The sequence below is a fragment of the Rhinoraja longicauda genome, chromosome 16 (assembly GCF_053455715.1).
Source record: "Rhinoraja longicauda isolate Sanriku21f chromosome 16, sRhiLon1.1, whole genome shotgun sequence".
NCBI classification, from domain to species: domain Eukaryota; kingdom Metazoa; phylum Chordata; class Chondrichthyes; order Rajiformes; family Arhynchobatidae; genus Rhinoraja; species Rhinoraja longicauda.
Genome location: NC_135968.1, coordinates 4,282,640 through 4,308,785, shown reverse-complemented (window position 1 = coordinate 4,308,785; position 26,146 = coordinate 4,282,640). Strand labels below are relative to the sequence as shown.

The 26,146-nt window shown below is 49.7% G+C and overlaps 1 protein-coding gene, 1 long non-coding RNA gene and 1 pseudogene across 3 annotated transcripts in view; 2 read left to right on the top strand and 1 right to left on the bottom strand.

Annotated features, from left to right (window-relative positions):
- The window catches only part of LOC144601153 (uncharacterized), a 58,186-nt pseudogene that overhangs the window by 5,430 nt on the left and 26,610 nt on the right, over positions 1 to 26,146 (bottom strand). The gene's annotated exons all lie outside the window — the stretch shown is intronic.
- LOC144601161 (uncharacterized) lies at positions 56 to 17,868 on the top strand. The gene is made up of 3 exons (XR_013548257.1): positions 56 to 330; positions 15,999 to 16,263; positions 16,580 to 17,868. It is a non-coding gene; the product is annotated as an uncharacterized LOC144601161 (long non-coding RNA).
- LOC144601124 (uncharacterized) overlaps positions 20,848 to 26,146 on the top strand; it is a 59,407-nt gene continuing 54,108 nt past the window's right edge. Inside the window, exons 1-2 of the mRNA XM_078413079.1 lie at positions 20,848 to 20,956; positions 21,301 to 21,453. The gene's annotated coding sequence lies outside the window, so the exon portion shown is untranslated. The remainder of the gene's footprint in view (positions 20,957 to 21,300; positions 21,454 to 26,146) is intronic.

Here is a 26,146-nt window from a genome sequence, read left to right as displayed (position 1 = left end):
CCCGCTCACGACCCTCCCTCAACGCCGGGTCCTCCGTTGTTCTTCCCCTTCCCCTCACGGTGGTCCTCCACGCTCTCATCGACCACGGGTCGACCCGCGAGGCATCACCGCCGCCCAGAGGCTTCACCGCCGAGGCCCCATCGTCGCGAGGCCTCACCGCTGCCGTCGCCTCAACGCTGTTGATGTCCCACTTCACGCCACTGTGGTTCCAAGCCAGGCCCCAGCCCTGGGCTCCATCAGCCACTTCGCCCGACCCTGGCTTCTACCCGCGAGGCCCCGGCCGATGACATTTCGGGTCGAGACCTTTCTTCAGGCAGAGTCAGGGGAAAGGTGAATCTTCCCTTTCTAATTTTCCTCTGGTTTCTAATTTCCCAGAGGTGTTGCCTGACCCGTTGAGTTACTCCAAATTTTTGTATCTATTTTCGATTTAAACCAGCATCTGCAGTTCCTTCCGACGCAGAAGGCTAAATAGCGATCAGGGCACCAGGGGAAGAAGCTCCGTGAAATAGAGCTGCAGGATCTTTTGTGGCCATCCCAGGCAGCAAGCAAAACGTCAGGAGATGAATGAAAAACATCAGTGAATCTACAAAAATACACTCCCAAGCACGGTGAGAACAGTCAGATGACATTCATAAAATAAAATCACAAAGGAAATCTTCAGTGGGTCAGGCAGCATCTGAGAGATGTGCTCGATTTACAATGCTCCTCGAGGGATAAGCATTGACTGGTGTTCCTGACTTTTAGTGCCCAAGCCTCCAACAGAATATTTCAGGCTTCCACCTAAGAGAACAGTTATTTTAAAAAAACACTAAATGCTGTAGGAACAAAGTCAGTCAAAGCATCTTGCCATAAACCTCTTTACAACTATTCTGTTGACACAAGCAACTGCTAATGGTAGAATTTGAATTATAGACAATAGAAAATAGACAATAGGTGCAGGAGTAGGCCATTCAGCCCTTCGAGCCAGCACCGCCATTCAATGCGATCATGGCTGATCACTCTCAATCAGTACCCCGTTCCTGCCTTCTCCCCATGCCCCCTCACTCCACTATCCTTAAGAGCTCTATCCAGCTCTCTCTTGAAAGCATCCAACGAACTGGCCTCCACTGCCTTCTGAGGCAGAGAATTCCACACCTTCACCACTCTCTGACTGAAAAAATTCTTCCTCATCTCCGTTCTAAGTGGCCTACCCCTTATTCTTAAACTATGGCCCCTTGTTCTGGATCCCCCAACATTGGGAACATGTTTCCTGCCTCTAATGTGTCCAATCCCCTAATTATCTTATATGTTTCAATAAGATCCCCCCTCATCCTTCTAAATTCCAGTGTATACAAGCCTAATTGCTCCAGTAAATTAACCTAGTGAACCTACGCTGCACGCCCTCCACAGATGCTGCCTGACCAGCTGAATTCCTCCAGCACTTTGTGTTTTGCATCAAATTCCAGCATCTGCAGTTCCTTGTATCCCCAGAACAGTTTTTTTTCATGATGTAGCTCTTTTTCAATGTTGCACGAATAAGCTATGCCACATTTTAATTCTCAATTCCCAGAAACATGGCTTCAACTTTGTCAATGCCCTCTATGTGGCGGTTCTTTGTAAACAGAACCTTGCTGTGACATGTCGTATGTGATGATAAAGTATAATTCATTTATTTACTCAATCCCCATGGCTTCTGTAAATTGTCCCTCGTGTGTAAAATGGAACTAGTGAAGAGGGATTGTTGGTTGGCGCCGACTCGGTGGACCGAAGGGCCTGTTTCCACACTATCAGTTTGAGGAAGGTTTGCAAAGGATAGTGTTTAGTAAGGTGGTGATTCACACACTAGGGCTCTGGAAAAAGCTTCAACAGTTAACATGACCCAGGTAGAAATGGCTTAATTCACAAGAAAACAATCATAAGACATAGGAATAGAATTAGGCCATTCAGTCCATCGAGTCTGTTCTGCATTTCGATCATGGCTGACCTATTTTACCTTCACAACCCTGCCTACTCCTTTTGATGGCCTCACTAATCAAGAACCTATCAATCTCCACTTTAAAAAATTCCCAATGTCTTCGCCCCCACAGTCGTCCGTGGCAATGAATTCTACAGATTCATAGAAACATAGAAAATAGGTGCAAGAGTAAGCCATTCAGCCCTTCGAGCCATCACCGTCATTCAATATGATCATGGCTGATCATCTAAAATCAGTGCTCCGTTCCTGCTTTTTCCCCATATCCCTTGATTCCGTTAGTCCTAAGAGCTAAATCTCACTCTCTCTTGAAAACATCCAGTGAATTGGCCTCCACTGCCTTCTGTGGGAGAGAATTTCACAGATTCACAACTCTGGTGAATTTTTTTTTCTTATCTAAGTCCTAAATGGCCTACCCCTTATTCTTAAACTGTGACCCCTGGTTCTGGACTCACCCAACATGGGAAACATTTCTCCTGCATCAAGCCTGTTCAATCCCTTAACAAATTCTATATATTTCTATAAGATCGCCTCTCATCCTTCTAAATTCCAGTGAATACAAGTCCAGTCGACCCATTCTTTCATCATATGTCAGTCCCGCCATCCCGGGAATTAACTTGGTGAACCTCCGCAGCACTCCCTCAATAGCAAGAATGTCCTTCCTCAAATTCGGAGACCAAAACTGCACACAATACTCATGTTTAGTGCAAGATAAAGTCCAGTAAAGTCTGATTAAAGATAGATCAAGGGTTTTCAATGAGCTAGATAGTAGCTCAGAGCCGCTCTCTAGTCACTCTATATCTAGAGTAATCTCTATCTATCTATCTATCTATCTATCTATCTATATACTACTAAAACTCTGCGGTCCAACATTCCGTATGTATGTATGTATATGTGTATGTACGGAAGATTCCGAAGAATTTCTGTCCATAACTTACAAACCCTACTCCTCCCTGAAGTTACACCAAAGCGCTACGATTTTTGTACCGCCATATTCACCATTAACGTGGGCAACTATTGTAAGTACTTTCGTTCAAATTGAAGCTACCTTTTTAAAGCTAGAGAGATATTAAAGTTTAAATTTTCATTTCTAACCCTTTTCTTGAAGGGGCTTCAGCGCGTGATGTCACAATGGCACCCGTGCACCAATGAGAGATCAGCTCGGTTTTAAATTTACATCTTCAGCTTGTGACGTCACAATGCTTGTGTGAGATTGTTGCAACATTGTTGCGAAAAGCAACTGCCAGTTTTTTAAAGTTGTGCAAGTCACTTAACATACACAGGTCAGCATGGGGCCCCTATTCCCTCCCTCCCCCCCTTCCCCCCTCAACCCCTTCCTCCCCACTCCTTCCCACCTCCATCCCCACTCCCTCCCCCCTCCTCCCCAACTCCCTCCCCACCTCCCTCACCCCTCCTCCCCTAACTCCCCCCCCTCCCTCCTTCCCTCCATCCTCCCCCCCCTCCCTCCACCCTTCCATCCCTCTCCCCCTCCCCCCTCCTTCCACCCTCCCTCCCCCCCTTCTGGTTACAAAGGAAACCCTACGGGGACGGGCCCAACGGGGAAAGAGGGGTACTGGGAAAAGGGGAGGTCCCCCTCCCTCCCCTTCCCCCCTCCCCCTCCCCCCTAACCCTCTCCCTCCCCCTTCCCCCCTCCCCTCCCCCCCTCCCCTCCTCCCTCCACACCTCCCTCCTCCCTCCCTCCCCTCCTCCCGGTTACAATGGAAACCCTACGAGGACGGGCCCAACGGGGAAAGAGGGGTACTGGGAAAAGGGGAGGTCCCCCTCCCTCCCCCTTCCCCCATCCCATCCCCCCTCCCTCCCCTCTCCCTCCACCTTCCCCCGTTCCCCCCTCCCCTTCCCCCCTCCCTCCACACCTCTCTCCTCCCTCCCTCCCCTTCCCTCCCTCCCATCCTCCCAATGCTTGTTTGAGATGGGTGCTACATTGTTTCGAAAAGCACCACTAACAGATCGCAGTGAGAAGCACTATGTGACCGCGAATGTTTCAAAACAAGCACTTAAAAAGCACTTATCTTTTTTTAAAGTATTTTTTTTTATTGCAAGTCACTTAACATACAGAAATCAGCATTGGGCCCCTATGCTCGTGGGCCACCGGGGCAAGTGTTTCGAAAAAAGCACTGAGAGTGTGTCTGGGGGAGAGAGAGAATGGGGGGGGTCTGAGAATGGGGACTGGGGAGGGGGACAACAGGGGTCGTTGCGGAGGGGGCTTGGTGGTGGGGGAAAGAGGGGTACTGGGAAAAGGGGAGGTTCCACTTCCCCCCTCAACCCCTTCCTCCCCCCTCCTTCCCACCTCCATCCCCACTCGCTCCCCCCCTCCCTCCCCCCTCAATCCCAACCTCCATCATCACACAGCCCCTAACTCCCCCCCTCCCTCCTTCCCTCCATCCCACCCTCCCCCACTCCCTGCCCCCTCCCTCCACCCTTCCATCCCTCTCCCCCTCCCACCTCCTTCCACCCTCCCTCCCCCCCTCCCGGTTACAATGGAAACCCTACGGGGACGAGCCCAACGGGGAAAGAGGGGTACTGGGAAAAGGGGAGATCCCCCTCCCTCCCCTCCCCCTACCCCCTTCCCCCCTCCCCTTCCCCCTCCCCTCCCCCCTCCCTCCCCCTCCCCTCCTCCCTTCACACCTCCCTCCTCCCTCCCCCCCCCCTCCCGGTTACAATGGAAACCCTATGAGGACAGGCCCAACGGGGAAAGAGGGGTACTGGGAAAAGGGGAGGTCCCCCTTCCCCCTCAACCCCTTCATCCCCCCTCCTTCCCACCTCCATCCCCACTCCCTCCCCCCCTCCTCCCCCTCCCTCCCCAACTCCCTCCCCCCTCCCCCCTAACTCCCCCCTCCCTCCTTCCCTCCCTCCCCAATCCCTCCCCCCCTCCCTCCACCCTTCCATCCCTCTCCCCCCTCCTTCCACCCTCCCTCCCCCCTCCCGGTTACAATTGAAACCCTACGAGGACGGGCCCAACGGGGAAAGAGGAGTACTGGGAAAAGGGGAGGTCCCCTCCCTCCCCCCTTCCCCCTCCCCTCCCCCCTCCCCTCTCCCTCCCCCTCCCCCCTACCCCCCTCCCTCCCCTCCCCCCTCCCTCCCCTCCCCTCCTCCCTCCACACCTCCCTCCTCCCTCCCTCCCCCTTCCCGCCCTCCCCTCCCGGTTACAATGGAAACCCTACGAGGACGGGCCCAACGGGGAAAGAGGGGTACTGGGAAAAGGGGAGGTCCCCCTCCCTCCCTCCCCCCTCCCCTCTCCCTCCCCCCCTTCCCTCCTCCCTTCCCCCCTCCCCCTCCCATTCCCCCCTCCCTCCCCCCTACCCCCCTCCCTCCCCTCTCCCTCCCCCCTCCCCCCCTCCCCTCCCTCCTCCCTCCCCCTTCCCTCCCCCAACCCTCCCCCTTTCCTCCCCTCCCGGTTACAATGGAAACCCTACGAGGACGGGCCCAACGGGCCCACTCGGTCTAGTCTATATACTACTAAAACTCTGCGGTCCAACATTCCGTATGTATGTATGTATATGTGTATGTACGGAAGATTCCGAAGAATTTCTGTCCATAACTTACAAACCCTACTCCTCCCTGAAGTTACACCAAAGCGCTACGATTTTTGTACCGCCATATTCACCATTAACGTGGGCAACTATTGTAAGTACTTTCGTTCAAATTGAAGCTACCTTTTTAAAGCTAGAGAGATATTAAAGTTTAAATTTTCATTTCTAACCCTTTTCTTGAAGGGGCTTCAGCGCGTGATGTCACAATGGCACCCGTGCACCAATGAGAGATCAGCTCGGTTTTAAATTTACATCTTCAGCTTGTGACGTCACAATGCTTGTGTGAGATTGTTGCAACATTGTTGCGAAAGGCAACTGCCAGTTTTTTAAAGTTGTGCAAGTCACTTAACATACACAGATCAGCATGGGGCCCCTATTCCCTCCCTCCCCCCCCCTTCTCCCCTCAACCCCTTCCTCCCCACTCCTTCCCACCTCCATCCCCACTCCCTCCCCCCCTCCCTCCCCCCTCAATCCCAACCTCCATCACCACTCAGCCCCTAACTCCCCCCCTCCCTCCTTCCCTCCATCCCACCCTCCCCCACTCCCTCCCCCCTCCCTCCACCATTCCATCCCTCTCCCCCTCCCCCCTCCTTCCACCCTCCCTCCCCCCCTCCCGGTTACAATGGAAACTATACGGGGACGGGCCCAACGGGGAAAGAGGGGTACTGGGAAAAGGGGAGGTCCCACTTCCCCCCTCAACCCCTTCCTCCCCCCTCCTTCCCACCTCAATCCCCACTCCCTCCCCCCTCCCTCCCCCCTCAATCCCAACCTCCATCACCACTCAGCCCCTAACTCCCCCGCTCCCTCCTTCCCTCCATCCCACCCTCCCCCACTCCCTCCCCCCTCCCTCCACCATTCCATCCCTCTCCCCCTCCCCCCTCCTTCCACCCTCCCTCCCCCCTCCCGGTTACAATGGAAACCCTACGGGGACGGGCCCAACGGGGAAAGAGGGGTACTGGGAAAAGGGGAGGTCCCCCTTCCCCCCTCAACCCCTTCATCCCCCCTCCTTCCCACCTCCATCCCCACTCCCTCCCCCCCTCCTCCCCAACTCCCTCCCCCCTAACTCCCCCCTCCCTCCTTCCCTCCATCCCTCCCTCCCCCAATCCCTCCCCCTCCCTCCACCCTTCCATCCCTCTCCCCCTCCCCCCTCCTTCCACCCTCTCTCCCCCCTCCCGGTTACAATTGAAACCCTACGAGGACGGGCCCAACGGGGAAAGAGGGGTACTGGGAAAAGGGGAGGTCCCCCTCACTACCCCCTTCCCCCTCCCCTCCCCCCTTCCCCTCCCTCCCCCTCCCCCCTCCCTCCCCTCCCCCTCCCTCCCCTCCCCTCCTCCCTCCACCCCTCCCTCCTCCCTCCCTCCCCCTTCCCTCCCTCCCCTCCTCACGGTTACAATGGAAACCCTACGAGGACGGGCCCAACGGGGAAAGAGGGGTACTGGGAAAAGGGGAGATCCCCCTCCCTCCCCCTTCCCCCCTCTCCCCCTTACCTCCCCCCCTCCCTCCCCTCTCCCTCCCTCCTCCCCCCTTCCCCCCTCCCCCCCTCCCCTCCCCCTCCCCTCCTCCCTCCACACCTCCCTCCTCCCTCCCTCCCTCCCCCTTCCCTCCCTCCCCTCCTCCCGGTTACAATGGAAACCCTACGAGGACGGGCCCAATGGTGAAAGAGGGGTACTGGGAAAATGGGAGGTTCCCCTCCCTCCCCCCTCCCTCCCTTCTCCCTCCCCCCCTCCCTCCCCCTCCCCTTCCCCCCTCCCTCCCCTTCCCCCCTCCCCCCTCCCTACCCCTCCCCCCTACCCCCTTCCCTCCCCTCTCCCTCCTCCCTTCCCCCCTCCCCTCCCCCTCCCCTCCCCCTCCCCTCCCCCCTCCACACCTCCCTACTCCCTCCCTCGAAAAGCAACTGACAGAAGCACTAAGTAGCCGCGAATGTTTCAAAACCAGCACTTAACCGCGAATGTTTTTTTAAAAAGCACTTAACCGCGAATGTTTCAAAACAAGCAATTAAAAAGCACTTTTTTAAAAAAAGTATTTTTTTTTATTCCAAGAGAATGGGGGGGGGGTCTGAGAATGGGGACTGGGTAGGGGGACAACAGGGGTCGTTGCGGTGGGGGCTTGGTGGTGGGGGAAAGAGGGGTACTGGGAAAAGGGGAGGTCCCACTTCCCCCTCAACCTCTTCCTCCCCCCTCCTTCCCACCTCCATCCCGACTCTCTCCCCCCTCAATCCCAACCTCCATCACCACTCAGCCCCTAACTCACCCCTCCCTCCTTCCCTCCATCCGACCCTCCCCCACTCCCTCCCCCCCTCCCTCCACCCTTCCACCCCTCTCCCCCTCCTTCCACCCTCCCTCCCCCCCTCCCGGTTACAATGGAAACCCTACGGGGACGGGCCCAACGGTGAAAGAGGGGTACTGGGAAAAGGGGAGTTCCCCCTCCCTCCCCTCCTCCCTCCCCTCCCCCCTACCCCTCTTCCCCCCTCCCCCTCCCCTCCCTCACCCTCCCCTCCTCCCTCCACACCTCCCTCCTCCCTCCCTCCCCCCTCCCGGTTACAATGGAAACCCTACGAGGACGGGCCCAACGGGGAAAGAGGAGTACTGGGAAAAGGGGAGGTCCCCCTCCCTCCCCCCTTCCCGCTCCCCTCCCCCCTCCCCTCTCCCTCCCCCTCCCCCCTACCCCCCTCCCTCCCCTCCCCCCTCCCTCCCCTCCCCTCCTCCCTCCACACCTCCCTCCTCCCTCCCTCCCCCTTCCCGCCCTCCCGTCCTCCCGGTTACAATGGAAACCCTACGAGGACGGGCCCAACGGGGAAAGAGGGGTACTGGGAAAAGGGGAGGTCCCCCTCCCTCCCTCCCCCCTACCCACCTCCCTCCCCTCTCCCTCCCCCCTTCCCTCCTCCCTTCCCCCCTCCCCCCTCCCATCCCCCCCTCTCCCCCCTCCCTCCCCCCTACCCCCCTCCCTCCCCTCTCCCTCCCCCCTTCCCCCCTCCCCCCTCCCCTCCCTCCCCTCCTCCCTCCCCCTTCCCTCCCCCAACCCTCCCCCTTTCCTCCCCTCCCGGTTACAATGGAAACCCTACGAGGACGGGCCCAACGGGCCCACTCGGTCTAGTCTATATCTATCTATCTATCTATCTATATCTATCTATCTATCTATCTATATAATACTAAAACTCTGCGGTCCAACATTCCGTATGTATGTATGTATATGTGTATGTACGGAAGATTACTTACAAACCCTACTCCTCCTAGACGGTACACCAAAGCGCTACGATTTTTGTACCGCCGTATTCACCATTAACCTGGGCAACTATTGTAAGTACTTTCGTTCAAATTGAAGCTACCTTTTTAAAGCTAGAGAGATATTAAAGTTTAAATTTTCATTTCTAACCCTTTTCTTCAAGGGGCTACATTTGTTTCCAAAAGTTTACAGAAAAGGATTTAGTTTTCAGCAAGGATTTAGTTTTCAGCTTGTGACGGCGGCTACATTGTTTCGAAAAGCTTCCAAGAAGTCTTTTTTGTTATTGCAAGTCAAGTCAAGTCAAGTCAAGTCACTTTTATTTGTATAGCACATTTAAAAACAACCCACGTTGACCAAAGTACTGCACATCTGATTAGGAAAAAAACCCAAAACATCTGATTAGGAAAAAAAAAAAAAAAAGAAGGCTATAGTGGTCACTTGACATACACAGATCAGGAGGACAGAGTAAGAGTGGGGCTGGGGGAGGAGAGAATGGGGGGTGTGGGGACGGGCCCAACGGGCCCTCCCCAACGGGCACACTTGGAGAGTAAGAGTGGGGCTGGGGGAGGAGAGAATGGGGGGTGTGGGGACGGGCCCAACGGGCCCTCTTTTCCGGGCCCAACGGGCACACTTGGAGAGTAAGAGTGGGGCTGGGGGAGTGAGAATGGGGGGTGTGGGGACGGGCCCAACGGGCCCTCTTTTCTAGTATAATACTAAAACTCTGCGGTCCAACATTCCGTATGTATGTATGTATATGTGTATGTACGGAAGATTACTTACAAACCCTACTCCTCCTAGACGGTACACCAAAGCGCTACGATTTTTGTACCGCCGTATTCACCATTAACCTGGGCAACTATTGTAAGTACTTTCGTTCAAATTGAAGCTACCTTTTTAAAGCTAGAGAGATATTAAAGTTTAAATTTTTCATTTCTAACCCTTTTCTTCAAGGGGCTACATTTGTTTCCAAAAGTTTCCAGAAAAGGATTTAGTTTTCAGCAAGGATTTAGTTTTCAGCTTGTGACGGCTACATTGTTTCGAAAAGCTTCCAAGAAGTCTTTTTTGTTATTGCAAGTCAAGTCAAGTCAAGTCAGTTTTATTTGTATAGCACATTTAAAAACAACCCACGTTGACCAAAGTACTGCACATCTGATTAGGAAAAAAACCCAAAACATCTGATTAGGAAAAAAAAAAAAAAAAGAAGGCTATAGTGGTCACTTGACATACACAGATCAGGAGGACAGAGTAAGAGTGGGGCTGGGGGAGGAGAGAATGGGGGGTGTGGGGACGGGCCCAACGGGCCCTCCCCAACGGGCACACTTGGAGAGTAAGAGTGGGGCTGGGGGAGGAGAGAATGGGGGGTGTGGGGACGGGCCCAACGGGCCCTCTTTTCCGGGCCCAACGGGCACACTTGGAGAGTAAGAGTGGGGCTGGGGGAGTGAGAATGGGGGGTGTGGGGACGGGCCCAACGGGCCCTCTTTTCTAGTATAATACTAAAACTCTGCGGTCCAACATTCCGTATGTATGTATGTATATGTGTATGTACGGAAGATTACTTACAAACCCTACTCCTCCTAGACGGTACACCAAAGCGCTACGATTTTTGTACCGCCGTATTCACCATTAACCTGGGCAACTATTGTAAGTACTTTCGTTCAAATTGAAGCTACCTTTTTAAAGCTAGAGAGATATTAAAGTTTAAATTTTTCATTTCTAACCCTTTTCTTCAAGGGGCTACATTTGTTTCCAAAAGTTTCCAGAAAAGGATTTAGTTTTCAGCAAGGATTTAGTTTTCAGCTTGTGACGGCTACATTGTTTCGAAAAGCTTCCAAGAAGTCTTTTTTGTTATTGCAAGTCAAGTCAAGTCAAGTCAAGTCAAGTCAGTTTTATTTGTATAGCACATTTAAAAACAACCCACGTTGACCAAAGTACTGCACATCTGAATAGGAAAAAACAAACAAACATCTGATTAGGGAAAAAAAAAAAGAATGAAGGCTATAGTGGTCACTTGACATACACAGATCAGGAGGACGGGCCCAACGGGCACACTTGGAGAGTAAGAGTGGGGCTGGGGGAGGAGAGAATGGGGGGTGTGGGGACGGGCCCAACGGGCCCTCTTTTCCGGGCCCAACGGGCACACTTGGAGAGTAAGAGTGGGGCTGGGGGAGTGAGAATGGGGGGTGTGGGGACGGGCCCAACGGGCCCTCTTTTCTAGTCTATATAATACTAAAACTCTGCGGTCCAACATTCCGTATGTATGGATGTATATGTGTATGTACGGAAGATTACTTACAAACCCTACTCCTCCTAGACGGTACACCAAAGCGCTACGATTTTTGTACCGCCGTATTCACCATTAACCTGGGCAACTATTGTAAGTACTTTCGTTCAAATTGAAGCTGCCTTTTTAAAGCTAGAGAGATATTAAAGTTTAAATTTTTCATTTCTAACCCTTTTCTTCAAGGGGCTACATTTGTTTCCAAAAGTTTCCAGAAAAGGATTTAGTTTTCAGCAAGGATTTAGTTTTCAGCTTGTGACGGCGGCTACATTGTTTCGAAAAGCTTCCAAGAAGTCTTTTTTGTTATTGCAAGTCAAGTCAAGTCAAGTCAAGTCACTTTTATTTGTATAGCACATTTAAAAACAACCCACGTTGACCAAAGTACTGCACATCTGATTAGGAAAACAAAACAAAACATCTGATTAGGAAAAAAAAAAAAAACGGGCACACTTGGAGAGTAAGAGTGGGGCTGGGGGAGGAGAGAATGGGGGGTGTGGGGACGGGCCCAACGGGCCCTCCCCAACGGGCACACTTGGAGAGTAAGAGTGGGGCTGGGGGAGGAGAAAATGGGGGGTGTGGGGACGGGCCCAACGGGCCCTCTTTTCTAGTATACTACTAAAACTCTGCGGTCCAACATTCCGTATGTATGTGTGTATATACGGAAGATTCCGAAGATTTCTGTCCATAACTTACAAACCCTGCTCCTCCCAGACGGTACACCAAAGCGCTACGATTTTTGTACCGCCGTATTCACCATTAACCTGGGCAACTATTGTAAGTACTTTCGTTCAAATTGAAGCTACCTTTTTAAAGCTAGAGAGATATTAAAGTTTAAATTTTCATTTCTAACACTTTTCTTGAAGGGGCCAAACCCTACTCCTCCCAGACGGTACACCAAAGCGCTACGATTTTTGTACCGCCGTATTCACCATTAACATGGGCAACTATTGTAAGTACTTTCGTTCAAATTGAAGCTACCTTTTTAAAGCTAGAGAGATATTAAAGTTTAAATTTTTCATTTCTAACCCTTTTCTTGAAGGGGCTTCAGCGCGTGATGTCACAATGGCACCCGTGCACCAATGAGAGATCAGCTCGCGATGGACAAGCGGCTGCTATTGGGTGTTTACTACTTTAAATTTACATAATTTTTTTTCTGACCTTTTTTTTCAAGGTCTTCAGCTTGTGACGTCACAATGCTTGTGTGAGATGGTTGCAACATTGTTGCGAAAAGCAACTGCCAGTTTTTTAAAGTTGTGCCAGTCACTTAACATACACAGATCAGCATGGGGCCCCTATTCCCTCCCTCCCCCCCCCCTTCCCCCCTCAACCCCTTCCTCCCCACTCCTTCCCACCTCCACCCCCCCCTCCCTCCCCCCCTTCCCCCCTCCCCCTCCCCCCCCCACACCTCCCTCCCTCCCCCTTCCCTCCCTCCCCTCCTCCCGGTTACAATGGAAACCCTACGAGGACGGGCCCAACGGGGAAAGAGGGGTACTGGGAAAAGGGGAGGTCCCCCTCCCTCCCCTTCCCCCTCCCCTCCCCCCCTACCCCTCTCCATCCCCCCTCCCCCCTCCCTCCCCCCTCTCCCTCCCCCCCCTTCCCCCCTCCCCTCCCCCCCTCCCTCCCCCTCCCCTCCCTCCACACCTCCCTCCTCCCTCCCTCCCCCTTCCCCTCCCTCCCCTCCTCCCGGTTACAATGGAAACCCTACGAGGACGGGCCCAACGGGGAAAGAGGGGTACTGGGAAAAGGGGAGGTCCCCCTCACTCCCCCCTTCCCCATCCCATCCCCCCTCCCTCCCCTCTCCCGCCCCCTTCCCCCCTCCCCTTCCCCCCTCCCTCCCCTCCTCCCTCCACACCTCCCTCCTCCCTCCCTCCCCTTCCCTCCCTCCCATCCTCCCAATGCTTGTGTCAGATGGTTGCAACATTGTTTCGAAAAGCAGCTGACAGAAGCACTAAGTAGCCGCGAATGTTTCAAAACCAGCACTTAACCGCGAATGTTTTTAAAAAAGCACTTAACCGCGAATGTTTCAAAACAAGCAATTAAAAAGCACTTATTTTTTTTAAAGTATTTTTTTTTATTCCAAGAGAATGGGGGGGGGTCTGAGAATGGGGACTGGGGAGGGGGGACAACAGGGGTCGTTGCGGTGGGGGCTTGGTGGTGGGGGAAAGAGGGGTACTGGGAAAAGGGGGAGGTCCCACTTCCCCCCTCAACCTCTTCCTCCCCCCTCCTTCCCACCTCCATCCCCACTCTCTCCCCCCTCAATCCCAACCTCCATCACCACTCAGCCCCTAACTCACCCGTCCCTCCTTCCCTCCATCCGACCCTCCCCCACTCCCTCCCCCCCTCCCTCCACCCTTCCCCCCTCCCCCCTCCTTCCACCCTCCCTCCCCCCCCTCCCGGTTACAATGGAAACCCTACGGGGACGGGCCCAACGGGGAAAGAGGGGTACTGGGAAAAGGGGAGGTCCCCCTCCCTCCCCCCTCCCTCCCCCCTTCCCCCTCCCCTCCCCCCTCCCCTCTCCCTCCCCCTCCCTCCCCTCCCTCCCCCTCCCCCCTACCCCCCTCCCTCCCCTCCCCCCTCCCTCCCCTCCCCTCCTCCCTCCACACCTCCCTCCTCCCTCCCTCCCCCTTCCCGCCCTCCCCTCCTCCCGGTTACAATGGAAACCCTACGAGGACGGGCCCAACGGGGAAAGAGGGGTACTGGGAAAAGGGGAGGTCCCCCTCCCTCCCTCCCCCCTACCCACCTCCCTCCCCTCTCCCTCCCCCCCTACCCTCCTCCCTTCCCCCCTCCCCCCTCCCATCCCCCCCTCTCCCCCTCCCTCCCCCTACCCCCCTCCCTCCCCTCTCCCTCCCCCCTCCCCCCCTCCCCTCCCCCCTCCCTCCCCTCCTCCCTCCCCCTTCCCTCCCCCAACCCTCCCCCTTTCCTCCCCTCCCGGTTACAATGGAAACCCTACGAGGACGGGCCCAACGGGCCCACTCGGTCTAGTATATACTAAAACTCTCTTTTTCTTTGTTTGTTTGTTCCTGAACTACAGCCAAAACGGTACACGATAGCGTAACAATTTTAGGCCCACCTTACCATTGTCCCTTTGGTGCTAATGAAAGAAGTTTAATTGAAATTGGTGTTATATTTTTAAATCTCTCTCCTAGGGAGGGAGAGGGGAGGGAGGGAGGGATGGGGGAAGGAGGAAGGATAAGGGGGGGTTGAGGGGGATGGAGTGGGGGGTAAAAGGAAGGGGAGGGGGGAAGGAGGGAGGATAAGGGGGATGGAGGGGAGGGGGTATATAGGGAGGGGAGGGGGAGGAGAGGGTGTTGCACCAATGCAGGAAAGGTTTGGGCCCAATGGGTCCACTTGGACTAGTATATATTGCAAAAACTCTCATCTTGTATGTACACCGATCACCCAAAACATTATGACCACTGACAGGCGAAGTGAATAACATTGATTATCTTGTTACAATGGCACCTGTCAAGGGGTGGGATATATTAGGCAGCAAGTGAACAGTCAGTTCTTGAAGTTGATGTGTTGAATGCAGGAGAAATGGGCAGGAGTAAAGACTTGAGCGATGTTGACAATGGCCAAATTGTTATGGTTGTGGAGTACTCCCGGTCAGCAGTGGTGAGTAACTACCGACAGTGGTCCGAGGAGGGACAAACCACAAACCGACGACAGGGTGTTGGGCGCCCAAAGCTCATCAATGCACGAGGGCAACAAAGGCTATCCGTCTGGTCTGAAACGACAGGTCTACTATGGCACAAGTTACAGAAAATTTTAATGGAGGTCACAGGAGGAATGTGTCACAATACACAGTGCTTCACACCTTGCTGCATATGGGGCTGCACACGGAGGACCAACAGCATATTAGGCAGGTGATCATAATGTTTTGGCTGATCGGTGTATGTTCCCGAAATACAGCCAAAACGGTACACGATAGCGCAGCAATTTTAGGCCCACCTTACTCACCATTCACCTGCGGTGTGCAGTATCAAGTTTCATTCAAATTGTTGTGCTCTCGTGTACCTTTTTGTCTGTATTTCGGAAACATACACACATATACATATATATAAAAACATAAGATGAGATCGCCATTTTTATCTAATACTTCCGTGTTCGGCATCACAATGGGAACCCAACGGGTCATATATGAGATCGCCATTTTGATCTAATATGGCGTCACAACGGGGAGGGTTGCCAGGTCCGTCTGCATCGCGCCTGTGCCGCAGCGCCGGGAGGGTTGCCCGTCCTGGTGTGCCCCGAGCCTGACCTTCCTTTCGTGGTGCAGCGCGGCGGCAGAGAGGTCAAAGAAGATGGCCACCGGCAGGACCAAAGATACTAGGGGAGCAAGATAGACCACTTGTCTCTAAAAAACGTAGTACGTCATGGGTAAATTTCAATGCCATTTTAGTAGGCAGAATTGCTGGAATCATCATGGCATCTACAAGCACAGCTCATTGTTCTGCTGTAAATTGTTCCAATCGCCAAAGCAAACGACCCGACCATTTTTTCCAGTTCCCCAAGAACAAAGGTGAGAAAATATAATTATTAAACTATTATTTTCACTTGGTGAGGATGTTTGCTCCCTCCCTCCCCAATCCAGGATACCTGGCTATGCTAATGACATATAGTGACAATAATTTAAAAGAATATAAAATATGCATAACTTAATAAAAAATCCTTTTAATAGTAAAGTTATCAATTTTTACACTGCTGTACATTTTTAGTTTTCTTCTTGTTCTAAGGTATGCATGCTAGTGTCTCAGGTCCAAAAGAGGATAGAAAGAAAATGCTAAAAGTGTCTATGTTGGAAGATTTGTAAAAGCTCTTCTACATTTAAGGTAAACTGGCATATTAGAGGAAAAATGCATCTTCGATATACAGGTCTCTCCCCACCCCTGAAAACAATTGCACTAAGAGATATTTCATCCATTCTGCAGGTTTGTAGTTATAATCAAATTTCTTCTTGTAAGTTAATCCTATATGATCTTTTCTGTCATTTCAGATGTCAACAGTGGGTCCAGAATACTCGTCGACAAGATTTCCTACAACGAACTCTGGAGTACTTGTCAAACAACTGTTCTGTTCAGCACACTTCGAACTTCAACATTTTTCCAACAAGCAGACCATGAACAGGCTACAATGGAATGCAGTTCCACCGTTCTTTCACATCCCTAATCCGCCGAAATGTCTGTCCACCCCACGCAGGTCACTCAAGAGAAAGAGTGAGAACCTCCCATCTTCACCAAAGCCTTCAAAGCAGCAAAGAGGTAGGCCTAATTGTTAGTACTTTTTTCCTTTTTAAAATTACATTAATTTTCTCACTTTGGCTAAATTAAAAAATTGTATTCTAACGATACATTTGGTACTGGTACATTGTGTAATAGCATGTATGGTACTTCTCTTTTCATCTGTAATAGAATGTGTACTTGTATTTTCTTTTGGTAGACTGAAATTGGTGCATCACATCTATTTTAATTGATAATTAGTAGTCGATGCTGATTTATTTACATGTATATGCTAAATCTATCTCAATTGTATACTTCTAATTTTTTTCCCCTTTCCCATGATTTTTTGTCTTGGCAGTGTCGCACAACACACAGGCCAAACATTCTTACTGCTTAGGTGCAAACCAAATTCATGAGAATGAACCCAGCAATGTTTCTCTAACTCCTGATAAAGATGATCCTCAATTCATACAATATAACAGAAGACTCAGTAAAGGGTTTTGAGGACTTTGGATCCCTAGGAAAGACGTCACGGCCTGCCAAACATGCTCTCGTTTTCATGGTTAGAGGCTTGATGGGAAAATGGAAACATCCTCTACGTTATTTTCTGGCGTGATTCACCACAACGGCTGACAAACTGGAAACATTACTGAAAGAATGCTTACAAAAGGTGAAGGCCATTGGACTACAGCCTAAGGCCGTGGTTTGTGACCAAAGCTCAAGGAATGTTCGAATCTACACAAAATTGGGTGTGACAGAAGATCATCCATTTATCGTCCAAGGGGGAGACAAGATCTATTGTATGCATGATCCACCACACTTGTTAAAAAACACTAGGTCAAATTTGGAAAAGTATGTTTTTGAAGTCAAGAGGATGGCAATAAGAAAAATATGAGATGGTAACATATTTGCAACTTTTATGACCTTGATTCTCAGTTGCCCATTAGAAAAGCCCATAAACTGACCAGAGGGCACTTTGTTCCAAACAGCTTCTCTAAAATGAGTTAACAAGGCAGCACAGGTGCACAGCCATTCGGTAGCAGCGGGCGTCTACACCTTATTCAGCTCTTGGAAAGTTTCCTGGGGAGGCAGTTTATATGGCGGAATTCATTGAAATGATTAATGGACTGTTTGATTCATTTAACAGCAGGTTTTACAAGGACCCCAAGAAATTGAGGAGGCCTATCTCAGACAATTCTGCGCATAAGTCATTCTTTGATTCATGCTTGCCTGTACTTCAAAGCTTGACAGTGCTTGGATCAAAAAATGTGTTATTTGTTAAGGGTTGGCGTCTTGCAATTTCTTGCATTTCATGGCTGTGGCAGCACATGAAGGAAAGCACAGACGTTTGTTTTCTGTTCACATCTCGGCATAATCAGGATATTGTTGAGAATTTGTTCTCCACTATTGGGCAAAAGGGAGGATTCCGAGACAATCCATCAGTGAAGGAGTTCCAATGTGCTTTCTGAATGGTTATGGTAGCTGAACTGATAAAGCCAGCTAAGAGTGCAAACTGTTCCCCCGACTCTGACACATTTATCTTAAAACTGAAAACACTCACAAAGAACAGAGTAAAGAGACCATCTCCATCTATCTCCATGCCAATAAGACAAAACAGGCAATGCAGTCTACAGCATTTTACTTGATCTCCCAGTGAATACACTGGCTAACATCGCAGGTCACATCTGTCGCAGAATTATCACTTCATGTGAACTGTCCTCAATATGCCAGACATGCAGAGAAGTTCTACTACGACCTGATGCACCTTTAGTTGATCCTGCCCTCATGTTCATCCATCATAAAGCATATGACACATCAACGTGTGACTTTGGTTTCTTGGTGGTGCCTTCTGAATACTTTCTAGCGTTCTGTGAAGTGTGTGAGGTAGGAGCAAAGAGGTCCTTCTGCAGTCGTACAGGGCCCTAGTGAGACCGCACCTGGAGTACTGTGTGCAGTTTTGGTCTCCAAATTTGAGGAAGGATATTCTTGCTATTGAGGGCGTGCAGCGTAGGTTTACTCGGTTAATTCCCGGAATGGCGGGACTATCATATGTTGAAAGACTGGAGCGACTAGGCTTGTATACACTGGAATTTAGAAGATGAGAAGAGATCTTATCGAAACGTATAAGATTATTAAGGGGTTGGACACGTTAGAGGCAGGAAATATGTTCCCAATGTTGGGGGAGTCCAGAACAAGGGGCCACAGTTTAAGAATAAGGGGTAGGCCATTTAGAACTGAGATGAGGAAAAACTTTTTCAGTCAGAGAGTTGTGAATCTGTGGAATTCTCTGCCTCAGAAGGCAGTGGAGGCCAATTCTCTGAATGCATTCAAGAGAGAGCTGGATAGAGCTCTTAAGGATAGCGGAGTCAGGGGGTATGGGGAGAAGGCAGGAACGGGGTACTGATTGAGAATGATCAGCCATGATCACATTGAATGGCGGTGCTGGCTCGAAGGGCCGAATGGCCTCCTCCTGCACCTATTGTCTATTGCGAGAAAGTATTTCGCACAGAATTTGATGATGTCAAAATGACCAGGAACAACATCTCCCATCTTATAAACCAAGCAATACAGAATACACAAGAATGACAAGGACATGAACTTGTGCAGCGAAAGATTCAAGGCTCAATCTTTGAGAATTGTCTCAATCTTTGTGAGTGTTCACATACACATATTTTGGACTCAAATTTAAGAGTAGAAAACTGCAGGACATGACCGTTAAAAGGAATTGTAAGAAAGCTCAAAAAGTGCAACCTAAGTAAAGTACATAAGTTGCTTGAAATATTTATTTAAAATAAGACACTGGTTTATGTATATAGTTTGAAAATTTGTTTTGTTATCCACACAAAATGATGCGAATTACGAAGTCATTATCATTGTCAATAAGTTGGACATTTTGTCCTTTGGGGTATGGAAGGGGTGGGGCTACCATTGTTTGAAATATGTTGAATTTAATATCACTTTCATTGGTTACCTGATATGACAGAAGTAAAAAAATGTATCCTTGTTTATGAAGTTTATTTTTGAATGATTTAAAATTGAGGTGGTTGGTGCAATATACTGCTAACCCACAAATGTGTCGTTATGAGATATTCACATTTAAAAAATCAATAAATTTTTTTAAAAATCAGAAGGTGCCCATGTTATTTGAACAACTTATGGGTTGAATTTAAATATCAAATGTTTACAGGCTGTAGGGTAGTGGGTAAGGATTGTGTTAATGCATGTAACTCATTTTTCACAAGAGGGAGAGGGAGATAGAGGAAGAGACAGATTGAAAGAAAAAGGTTGCTAAACAAATTAGAGGAAATCACAAGAAACTATATATATATATATACTCACACACACACATATATATATATATATATATATATATATATATATATGTGTGTGTGTGAGTATATATATATATATAAACCATAAACAATAACGGTTGATTCGCCTTTATGGTTTATGCACATCATGTGAAAAATAACATGGAGAGAAATAGAGCGTTGTTTTAAATCAAAGTTGCTTCTGATCCATGAGAAGGAACTTCGAGATCTATTTATCTCTATCTTGCCTCTCTCACACACAAACACACATTCATATATATATATTAAGTTACATTTGTGCAGTGTGTGTTTGAGCAATACACGGGAAACTGCACAAAAGAGGGGGCTGGGGAGGAAGGATGGGAGGGAAATAGACAATAGGTGCAGGAGGAGGCCATTCGGCCCTTCGAGCCAGCACCGCCATTCAATGTGATCATGGCTGATCATTCTCAATCAGCACCCCGTTCCTGCCTTCTGGGAAATGGGCAGAAGCAGTAAGAAATAATAAAATCATAGAAATTAAGCAGGGGAAAGCATTTAAAAATAAAAACAAAATGTGAGTTGATCGATGAGATATTTTCTGCATTTTAATTATTTCAGCACACATACTGTTCTCCCACAACACTGATTACACCGCAAGGCATGCCATAGCGAACGGCGGCTTTTGCCTACTAAAATGGCAGACACTTCAGTCCACGCGATTTCGACGGAGTGGTTCATCTTGCTCCTCTAGTATCTGTGGGCAGGACGAACAAGGGGCAGCACCTTGCTCTGCTGCTTGCCCGGAGCCAGGGTGAGTGGCTCCCTCTCCCTACTCGCCCGACCGCGGGGGAGTTTCAACGGCCCGGCAGCAGCGCCTGCGCAGTGCCCTCCCACTTGCCGGGCACGGCAGTCGCGCATGTGCAGTTGGGGAGGGTCGCCGGGCCCGGCGGCCGCTCTCCTCCTGCTGGCCCTCACGATGTCCGCCCGGGGCCGGCTTAAGTGGCTCCCTCTCCCCTTTCCTCTCCCGCCCCCGACCCCACAACGGGGACCCAATGGGTCCACGGGTCGTCTCGTATACAATAAACGCTGAAATCATCAGTTATATTGCGTAATCAGACCATAACAGTGTGAACTAAGGACGGTGCATAGTGCAGACTGTACAGAGTCAATAGCGGCAGAGCGCCTGCCTTGCAGAGACCCTGGTTTGATCCCGACAGCGAGTGCGAGTTGCAAAAACCGCGAGGATGGACGACAGCAACTCCGGGCAAGCTGCGGGGCAGAGCATGCGCAATGCGGATCACAGGGAGAGAGAGGGGGGGAAGGGAGGGGGAAACCGGAAGTCCGGCGGGCTGCAGCGGAAGGGCGGCGGACCGGACGTGAAGGGCTGTGACTTTGATCAACAGCGAGGCCTGAGGAGCGGCCACCGGTCGGGGGAACAATCGGTGCGGGCTCCAGAAACGCCGCGGGCCGCCGCACCGCGACTCACCCGGTTCCTCTCACCTCTCCCTCCGCCCAGAGATGGTCCATTGCAGCATTTCTTCTTTAATTCATTTTAATCATCCAACCTCCGCATTTCCCCTTTCTTCCTCCATTAAGTTCCCGCTGCATCTCCTCACCTTTCCCTCCAAAATGCATCGATGGCTGGGAATCAATTTAGGACGTTTGAGGGGGGAAGATGAATGAATGCAGGAACTTTGCTTATTTTTTAAAAAACATATTTACTATTGTAGATTCTTAAATTTAAAAAAAAATTGTTATTCAAAGACAACTTTTAAATTTTTTACAGAAATGGGTGGCACGGAATGAAGAAGAAGGGTCACAAAGACATCCCTGCGGTTTCCCAAGGCCCGGCAGCTCATTCAACTCGAGACGACCGCGAACAAAAACACGCCTGGCCCATCAACTGATTCGCGTTTGAGTGCAGGTACTTTCTCTGCAGGTACGTACTGCCACATGCTGTACTTCATTGAGATTGTCCCATCTGAAGAGATCTCAAAGATTATCAGCCATTAAATCAACAAAGTAGATCTCAACGGGACCAGGACGAATATCTTTGAGGGGATGTTCACTTGGGAACAGTTTAAAACCAAATTCACAGAGGGAAGGGCAGCTGCATTTAGAAGTATAATCGGGGAATAAGGTTCATGAAGAAACAAGAATGTTGAGTGGTACTAGAGTATGAAGTAGTGGAGATATAAACACATAAGCATTCCCACACTGCCCATGTTGACCATCAAATACCCAATCATCTAATCCCATTTAAAAACACTCGGTATGTAAGCATTTTATGTTCATAAGTCAAAGGAGCAGAATTAGGTCCATCGAGTCTGCCATTCAATCATGGGTGATTTATCTTTCCCTCTCAGCCCCATTTTCCTACCTTCTCTCTATAGCCTTTGACACCCGTACTGATCAAGAGCCTAGATACGAAGATGGGCCTGTATGCAGAAGAACTTGAACAGATTGGAAGAGTGGGCAAAGAAGTGGCAGATGGAATACAGCACAGCAAAGTGGAGTCATGCACTTTGGTAGTAGGAATAAAGGCGTAGACTATTTTCTAAATGGGGAGAGAATTTAGAAATCAAAGGTGCAAAAGGATTTAGGAGTGCTGGTACAGGATTCCCAAAGAGTTAATTTGCTGGTTGAATAAGTAGTTAGGAAGGCAAATGCAATACTAGCATTTATTTTGAAAGGACTAGAATATAAAAACAGATAGGGCGGCACGGTGGCACAACGGTAGAGTTGCTGCTTTACAGCGAATGCAGCGCCGGAAACTCAGGTTCGATCCTGACTACGGGCGCTGTACTGTAAGGAGTTTGTACGTTCTCCCCGTGACCTGCGTGGGTTTTCTCCGAGATCTTCAGTTTCCTCCCACACTCCAAAGACGTACAGGTATGTAGGTTAATTTGATGGGTAAATGTAAAAAAATTGTCCCTAGTGTGTGTAGGATAGTGTTAATGTGCGGGGATCGCTGGGCGGTGGGCCGAAAAGGCCTGTTTCCGCGCTGTATCTGAAATATGAAATAAATAAAACATGAGGCTTTATAGGGCATTGGTCATCGCATTTAGAATATTGTGAGCAGTTTTGGGCCCCATGTCTGGGGAAGGATGTGCTGGCATTGGAGAGGGTTCAGAGGAGGTTTATGAGAATGATCCGGGGGAAAATTGGGTTAACATATAAATGTTTAACGGCATTGAGCCTGTACTCACTCAAGTTTAAAAGGATGAGGGAGGACCTAACTGAAGTTACCAAAAAGTGAAAGGTCTGGATAGAGTGGATGCAGAGAGGATGTTTTGACTAGTGGGAGAGTCCAGGATAATAGACAATAGGTGCAGGAGTAGACCATTCAGCCCATCGAGCCAGCACCGCCATTCACTGTGATGATGGCTGATCATCCACAATCAGTACCCCGTTCCTGCCTTCTCCCCATATCCCTTGACTCCGCTATCTTTAAGAGCTCTTGAAAGCATCCAGAGAATCGGCCTCCACTGCCTTCTGAGGCAGAGAATTCCACAGATTCATAACTCTCTGGGTGAAAAAGTTTTTCCTCATCTCCATCCTAAATTGCCTACCCCTAATTCTTAAACTGTGGCCCCTGGTTCTGCTTTCCCCCAACATCAGGATCATGATTCCTGCCTCTAGCGTGTCCAATCCCTTAATAATCTTTTATGTTTCAACGAGATCCCCTCTCATCCTTCAAAATTCCAGTGTATACAAGCCCAGTCGCTCCATTCTTTCAAATACGTCCGGCCATCCCGGGAATTAATCTCGTGAACCTATGCTGCACTCCCTCAATAGCAAGAATGTCCTTCCTCAAATTTGAAGACCAAAGCTGCACACAATACTCCAGGTGTTGTCTCACCAGGGCCCTGTACAGCTGCAGAATGACCTCTTTGCTCCTACATTCAACTCTTGTTATGAAGCCAACATGCCATTAGCTTTCTTCACAGCCTGCTGTACCTGCATGCTTACTTTCAGTGACTGATGTACAAGGACACCCAGATCTCAGTGTACTTCCCCCTTTCCTAACTTGACATCATTCAGATAATAATCTGCCTTCCTGTTCTTGCCACCAAAGTGGATAACCTCGCATTTATCCACATTAAACTGCATCTGCCATGCCTCTGCCCACTCACCCAACCTGTCCAAATCACCCTGCATCCTCATAGCATCCTCCTCATCGTTCACACTGCCACCCAGTTTTGTGTCATCTGCAAATTTCCTTGTTACTTTTAATCCCTTCATCTAAATCATTAATGTATATTGCAAATAGTTGCAGTCCCAGCACCGAACCATGCGGTACCCCACTAGTCACTTCTTGCAATTCTGAAAGGGACCCGTTCACCCCTACTCCTTATTTCCCATCTGCCAACCAAATATCCAAACATATCAGTACCCTACCCCCGATACCATGTGTTCTAATTTTGCCCACAAATCTCCTATGTGAGATCTTATCAAAGGCTTTCTGAAAGTTCAGGTACACTACACCCACTGGCTCTCCCTTGTCCATTTTCCTAGTTACATCCTCAAAAAATTCCAGAAGATTAGCCAAGCATGACTTCCCCCTCGCAAATCCATGCTGACTCCGACCGATCCTGTTAATGCTATCCAAATGTGCCGCTAGTTCATCTTTTATAATTGACTCCAGCATCTTCCCTACCACTGATGTCAGGCTAACTGGTCTATAATTCCCTCCTTTTTCTCTCCCTCCTTTCTTAAAAAGTGGAATAACATTAGTTAACCTCCAATCCACAGGAACTGATCCTGCATGTATAGACCATTGGAAAATGATCACCAATGCATCCACGATTTCAGGAGCCGCCTCCTTAAGTACCCTGGCATGCAGACCATCAGGTCCTGGGGATTTATCAGCCTCAGTTCCATCAGTCTACCCAACACCATTTCCTACCTAATGTGAATTTCATATCATATCATATCATATATATACAGCCGGAAACAGGCCTTTTCGGCCCTCCAAGTCCGTGCCGCCCAGTGATCCCCGCACATTAACACTATCCTACACCCACTAGGGACAATTTTTACATTTACCCAGCCAATTAACCTACATACCTGTACGTCTTTGGAGTGTGGGAGGAAACCGAAGATCTCGGAGAAAACCCACGCAGGTCACGGGGAGAACGTACAAACTCCTTACAGTGCAGCACCCGTAGTCAGGATCGAACCTGAGTCTCCGGCGCTGCATTCGCTGTAAAGCAGCAACTCTACCGCTGCGCTACCGTGCCGCCGAATTTCCTTCAGTTCCTCTATCACCCAAGGTCCAGAGGGCCATAGCCTCAGAATAAAGGGACGTACCTATAGAAAGGAGATGGAGAGGAATTTGTTTCGTCAGAGTTTAATGAATCTGGAATTCATTGTCACTGACGGCTGTGGAGGCCGAGCCATTGAGTATTTTTAAGGCACAGATTGACAGATTCTTGATTGATATGAGTGTCCGGTCTTATGGGAAGAAGGCAGGAGAATGGGGTTGAGAGGGAAAGATGGATCAAAATGGCGGAGTAGACTTGATGGGCCGGATGGCTTAATTCTGCTCCCATAACTTACGAAGAACCCGTCAATCTCTGTATTGGTTAGAAAAGTGCTCATCCAGATGCTTGTGAGAGTTCTTGCCTCCACCACCAATCGAGGCAGTGGATTCGGTTTCCAAATACTTCTGGCTGCAAAATCTCTTCCCTAGATCTTTTTTCAGCCTTTTACTCCCTTACCCTAAACCTATGACCTCTGCAAAGGAGAAAAGCTTGCAACTATTTACCCTACATATGCCACTCTAGATCTTGTATCTCTGTCAGGATTCCCAAGGGAAACTATCCCAGCCCATCCAGTGTCTACACATCATTGAAATGCTCACATCGCAGGCAACATTTTAGTGAATCCTTTCTGCCCTTTCTACAGTACAATTGCATCCTTCTGAGAGTGGCGACTATAAATGCACAGTGTAGTCTAGAGTGTGGACAAACTAGTGGTTTATAAAAAATATATATTGGATAGATTAAGGAGGACTCCGGGTAAAAGTGTTCAATGACCTTATAATGACCTAGTCAGATGATATTGGGTCCAGTCCAGCTCCCAGGGAAGTAATCCTGTGAGACCCTTGTCCCCTGTATTATTATCCTATTCAATGTCACACTTTCCTGTCACTTCCCCAATGAATCTATTTGTCACAAACCCATACCAAGATATAATTTACAAAACCTACCAATGTGCAAACTGCAGCACCCGAAAGAAACCCGCGTTGTCACAGGGAGAACGAGCAAACTTCACACAGGCAGCTCCCACGGTCAGGATCGAACCTGGAGTGACAACGGTAATAGAGAATAGGGCGGCACAGTAGCGGTAGAGCTGTTGCCTTACAGCGCCAGAGGCCTGGATTTGATCCTGACTGCAGGTGCTGTATGTACGGAGTTTATATGTTCTCAATGTGACAGCATGGTTGTTCTCTGGGTGCACTGGTTTACTCCCACACTCCAAAGATGTACAGTCTTTTAAGTTAATTGGGTTTGGTAAAAATTGTCCTGAGTGTGTAGGATAGTGCGAGTGTACTGGGTGATCGCTAGTCGGCGCAGACTTGGTGGGCCAAAGGGCCTTTTTCCACACTGCATCGCCGAAGTTTAAAG